Source organism: Anser cygnoides, chromosome 12 (genome assembly GCF_040182565.1).
Source record: "Anser cygnoides isolate HZ-2024a breed goose chromosome 12, Taihu_goose_T2T_genome, whole genome shotgun sequence".
Taxonomy (NCBI): Eukaryota; Metazoa; Chordata; class Aves; order Anseriformes; family Anatidae; genus Anser; species Anser cygnoides.
The window spans coordinates 21,311,501-21,317,500 of record NC_089884.1 but is presented as its reverse complement, the minus strand read 5'-3'; the positions used below and the strand labels follow the sequence as shown (position 1 = coordinate 21,317,500).

The 6,000-nt window shown below is 36.5% G+C and overlaps 1 long non-coding RNA gene across 3 annotated transcripts in view; it reads left to right on the top strand.

Moving 5' to 3' along the window:
* The window catches only part of LOC125183923 (uncharacterized), a 106,619-nt gene that overhangs the window by 84,784 nt on the left and 15,835 nt on the right, over positions 1 to 6,000 (top strand). For 2 of the 3 annotated variants that reach the window (XR_007166726.2, XR_010834370.1), the window contains exon 9: positions 4,524 to 4,733. The exons of the other annotated variant lie outside the window; for it this stretch is intronic. This is a non-coding gene — a long non-coding RNA (uncharacterized lncRNA). The remainder of the gene's footprint in view (positions 1 to 4,523; positions 4,734 to 6,000) is intronic. 3 annotated transcript variants of the gene reach the window in all.

The following is a 6,000-nucleotide window of genomic DNA, read 5'->3' as shown; positions in this document are numbered from 1 at the left end:
ATCTCTAAATAAGTTTAACCAGAAGGGACTTGTTCAACTCACCACTCTTGAGTAATGTGAATTATTTATATGATCTTCATATGTGTTCGTTAAGCTATATACAGTAAGCCTAAGTATAACCGTTTATTCTGTTCATCCATAAGTGTGTTACCCCAAGCTTTGAACTCAGACTAACCACAATAAAAACCTCTCTTTTAGCTGTTCTTTGATGGAAATCCACATCATTTTTTTATGTTGTACAATAGCAGCACTGTTGCCTCAGACTGGCACGTTACCCTGGGAATGCACAGAGACATTTCATGTGTTCAGTGCTGTTGTGTTGCCACTTTCCAGACCAACCTCCCCTGCTGCTTTACAGAACTGAATATACAGGAAACTATACAATGCTATGTCTTACAATGTAAACATGCCACTGTCACAGCTACTGTAGAAGTGATGACTGGAATAGTCCTTTGTTATCAATTCCCTACTTTGTTTGAGGAGCATTAAGTGGTCTTTTATGAGGAATATCAGGCATTGTGAAACAAGATTTCTGTAAAACTGTAAAGCACACCAGTAAAAAATGGAAGTAAACAAATGAACTGTTTGAAATGCAGTACTGAAATGGATTCCCCAAAAAAGACCAACTAGTGAAAATTGTATTTTAAGTGCAATTTATCAAAGTGCTGTACATTTATAGATGATGGTAGAGAACTAGTCAATGTCTATTCAGAGGCAACATTTTTGGTTTGTAATTGTAACACAGTTGGACTACTGTTAGTTTGAAATCTTCGAAAGGGTATGGGAGCAATCATTTTTCTGACTTACGCTATAAGCTTTGGTTTTCTTTAGTACATGAGATCTACTCTGCTTTCCGTTTGAAATTTGTCCAGAACAGCAGTGTTTATACTTGTCCTTTTAGCAGCAGTGCCAGAGGGACCTCAAAGGCATGAGTCCTGTTCCATTCTTCCTAGGTTGATTTTCCTTAAACATAAGATATTTTAGCACGTCTGTGGATCATAGGATGAATAGAGTCTACTGAATCAAACATTGTACCTCTTTCAGTATTAAGTGTGCTCAGGTTAGAACTTGCTTAATTTATGAGCTGTGAGGCAGCCATGAATCTAGGGGTAGGCATATTGTTAGAGCAGGTACAATTTTTCAGAAATAAGAGAACTTAATTCTTTTGGTGTTGAGGTTTTTTTTTATGTATTTTGTTTTGTTGATGGTGTTTTTTTTTCTTTTTTTTTCAGAACTAAGAGGGTTTTATTCTTTTTTGTTTGGTTGTTTGCTTTGTTTTTGGTGATGGTTGTTTGTTTGTTTTACCAGAACTAATAAAACTTTATTGTTTGTTTGTTTGTTTGTTTGTTTTTTCTCCCTTCTGGTTTCTCTGGAGTGCTTGTATCTTCTCATACACAGTTGGTTTCCTCCTTGGCAAAACAGCTTCATATGTTTCATGGTTTTCTGCTCTTCTGAACTGGAACATGTTTTTGTGTGCTGTTAAGAGCATATAGCTTCGGAGGATTTGCAAAAGACAAGATATTTCATGCATCCCTTTCAGAGGTCTATTTCTGACAGTCCCTTGAAACCAATTCAAAACTCTCCCTAATTATAATAGGACAGGTTTGTGTCTGCTTTCAGTCAATAAAGCTTTGTTCTGCCTCAGGGATTTTACTTGTACCTGCTTATATAATGGAGGATAGGAGAAGCAGGCAATAGTCATTTTAATCCCTGACTATCTTTCATTCAAATAAAAGCTGCGAGGAGATTGATTGAAAGGAAGAAGAGTGAATATGGTAGTACTAAAGGAACATTCTGCACTGAGAAGTTCTGCTGAGAAGTTCACTGAGCTCCATCTTTATTTTCCCTTTTTTGAGTATTTTGGGATTTGACACTGGACCAAAAGACAGCATGTTTTAAATGGTAGCCGTGCTCTGTTCACAAAGCTGTAGTACATTGCAGGAAGCATGCAGCACATGGTGTGCAGCTCTGGGGTGAAGGCTGCTGCTTCCAGCCGCATGTAATGTTCAGACTGGCTCAGAGTCCTGGTGCACGCACCCAGGTGTCCTGGAAGCTGGGAAACTTTAAGGTCAAACAAGCAGCTGTCCACTGAGTTCGGTGGTATGTGGAAGTGGAGGAAGTTTGGATCAGATTAGACTTTCTACGTTTTCAGGCTCTGGCAATAATTAAGAGTCTTACTTCTTGTATTGCTTTAGTCAAATACTGCCTCCACAGTGAATGGTGAAGCAAATGGCCTGAAATGGGAGTTTAATGCGATGAAAAGAGAATGTAGGACTGGCCTAAACTGAAGAACTGGTTAAAAATGAACAAACAAACAAAAAAGCCTCAAAAATATATTGAAGCAAGCGGGGGGGGGGGGGGGGGGGGTATTTATTTATTTATTTATTTATTTATTTTAGTATATAGCTTTCTTGAGATATTTATCCCTCAGGTTGGAAGCTTGGGCTTTCCTTCTGTCAAAGCAGGGTTGAAAACCTGACATTTGTATATAAGTTTTAAATGCAGCATGGTAATTATTTATCTATTGTTAACAGAGCATATCTTTTAATTTCTTGAGGATCTTTCAAAAAATAATCAAATAATATTATAACTTAGGAAACATGTCCTTTTTTTTTTTTTTTTGTAAAACTATTTAAGAAGCAAATATTTTCAGAGGGAGCAGCTCTGTTGGTTGGTTGGTTATCCCATTGTCATGTCTGGATATAAAAATTAAAATTAGAAGGGGTTTATTAGGGATGGATATTACATTAAGATACTGAGGTTTACATTGTTAGTGCACAGATCTAAAAGGACTGAGCTTTTGTTGCTTAAAGAGAAATGAGTTTCTCAAGGCACTCAACTCTCAAACTGCTAACAACAGATCAGCCTTACAGTGCTCCTCAAGACTCAGTTCTGCAGCCCATAGCTTAGAGTCAAGAATGGGAAACCGGGGCAATAAGGGAGCAAAAATATTCTCCTTACTTTTTGTTTCTGGGTCATCTTAATTGATCCCAGCAGACTTACCCATTGTTGGTCTACCTCAATCAACCCACCTACATCCTCACCTGGAGGAACTTGTCTCTTTCCTAGCAGCTGAGGCAATACCTTTGGGGATGAAAAGGTTTCCTCTATTACTCCAGGGAATTTTTTAACCTCATCATTGCTGTATACATTGCTGGGTAGTCACCATCATGAACAAATGACAAATCAACGCTTACACCTCCCCAACTACCACTTGTTCGTTTATACTGCTAGAAAGTAAGTTGTATACTCTACAGCTGGAATAGATACTTTCAATAGCTATACATTTAATTGGTTTTCTTACTGTTCCATGCACTTAGCTCAGTCTTTAATGTCTTTCTGAAAAAAAAATTGTCTAGAAAGCGCATTAACTACAATGCCTTTAAAATACATACAATTTTAAAATACAGACAGCTGGTCGAACTGATCCAACCTTTGCTAAAACAGACAAAAATCACTGGCAACCTCAATCATAAATGTTGGGGCTAGAAAAATGTTGGTACAGTTTTCATTGTTGCTCTAGATCTTGTTTATGCATTTCTAGATAGAATAAATACTGCAAAAAATCCTAAAGCTGTTTAATAAATACTGCATGTTCTGCAACGCTTAATATCTAAAATCATGCAGCATTAAAATCTCTTTAAGAAAGACCACTTTTGTACTATTTTTACTTTCAGGTCTGGATATTTAAGTGTAAATCAGATGAGTTGTATGTAAACTTGTAGGTGTTCACAAAATTTTCAAAACGTTTTTAGATTTATTATTTGAGAATGCCTTGCAATTTTCTTTTCATAATAATCTATATTATTTAGTGCCTCTGAATGATCATGAAGATTAATTTATTTGTTTTGCACAGCTATACCTTTCTTTTGTATTTTTACGTTCCATAATCATATTGTAATAGGTTTTACATCTGTGTATATACCTCAATGCGATGATGGCAATACCCTCCTTAGGTGAAAAGGAACAATTATGGAAAATGATAATTCTTAATTTTCAGTTTTCCTCTCAGAGTTATTTGGAAATACAAAAAAAAAAAAGGGGGGGGGGGCTCTAAAGAGTGAGCCTTATGTCTTGCCTTTCCTGATGCCTTTCCTCATCAATTGCATAGACTTTCCTGAAATAATCAGAACACAAATGCAATAACATTCAACCTAAATTTTCTGAAGTCAGAGCATTTGAATAATTCCAAATTAGGATAATGACATATCATGTCCTTTGTCTAGTGGTCCTCAAATACTAACTGGATCAACTGTCATGATATAATAACATACCACAGACCAGGCTTAGATACTAAAAAAAAGTCTAGTAGTGCTGCTCTGAATATTATACTGTTGTTGTGTTCTTCCTCTTTTTTTTTTCATTTTTATCAGTGAGTTTACTAGTGAAACTAAAGACCAAGAAATGAAGTACACTTTTAGCTGTATTTCACGTGCAACTTCATCATACACTTTCTGCTAAAACCAGTCTGCTTTTTTTTTGTCTTTTTTCTCTCTCTCTCTTCTTCTGTTTTTTTTTTTTAGTATAATGTTTCAGGTGTTTGCTTTTCTCCAGAGCACACCTTTACAAGCTGTTCAAGTGGCCTGTACAGTTCAAGGGAGCTTGCTGAGCATTGCCAGCAATATTCAGCACCAGAGGGTAGCGAACTGAGCAGTGCATCCTGCCACACACAAGGCAGCAGCTGTACTGGATAGAGCACTCAGTCCTAGCTGTGTAACCACTAACTGCAGCCAGTAAGTATTCCTCTAGCTTCCTTGGCACTTCTAACATCTGAAGGTTTAATGCTTACATGTAAAGTGTTAAATTTTTACATTCTTCTGCTTCCCATAGCCACACAGTTCACACGAGTCATTTACGTTCACCTAGCTAAGATGAAAAAAAAAATTTAATATTGTTGTTATCAGTTATGAAGATGCTAACAAACAGGGCTTAGGATTTCTCAGAGGGAGGTATCTGTGTTTGTGTTGTTTCTGTCTTCAGATAAGCTTTTACATTTTTGTGTAGATAAGCTTTAACTTCTTTGTGTTTTTGAAGTCTATTTAGTATAGTGAGCTTGGTTTCGTGCTACTCCAGTTCAGGCAGCAATCGTATTGAAAAGATGAAAGGCAGAAACAATCATAGCTTTTGAGTCATCGTAGCTTTTAAAGTAGTAATGTAGCCAGCTTCTTGCTTCACCAAGATGACACTCAGAGCCAGTAAAAGCTTCAAGAAGAAATGGAAGCCTATCCCAAGCATGGAACAGAACTGTGTTGTTCACTAATGATGCCTGCTTGCAACACTTAGCTTATAAGTGGTTACTGAAACTGAAAGCTCCCAATTCCACATCTGATGCATTGACCCCCTGTGAAACAGTGAGTTAGTGAGTTCTGACATGCATTAGAAAGCTGAAAACTGATTGCATATGACAAATCTGTTACATGTTAAATAAACAGAGGAGTACAATTTGAGATTTAGTGAAGAATTCCAAAATAAGTGAAACAAAGGGTTGGGACTGCTAAAACCTAACAATCCAGTGGAGGAATAAGGAGCCTCCTCTCCCTGAAAAGAAAGTAAAGGTCATAAAAATCATCTTAATTCGAATAGCAAAAATAAAGGGAAGTAATGAGAAATGATTAATTTGTAGCATCAACACTTTTAAGAGGTAATCTTAAAAAAAAGAAATACAAGGTTTACTTGAGATTTACTGTACAGTAGTAAATCTACATTATTGCATCAAATAACTAATACAGTTGGTTTAGTTTGTTTATGTCATAATAAATTGTGTTTGTATGGCTGATTAAGAGGGGACGTTATAGAAGGTAGTCTGTTCTAGCTCGTCTTTGGAACCTGTTCATAGTTATAAGATCTCTATAGCACAGTGAGGAAAAAAAAGAAAAGGATTAGCTTAAAGCATGTAAGAGAAACATGTTCATGACAATTGTGTCCATGATAGAACACCAAGCTCTTCTCGTTGCTTGCTTCTTCTAATGTTCACCAATAGAGTAGTTTCTTGAAGTTCTT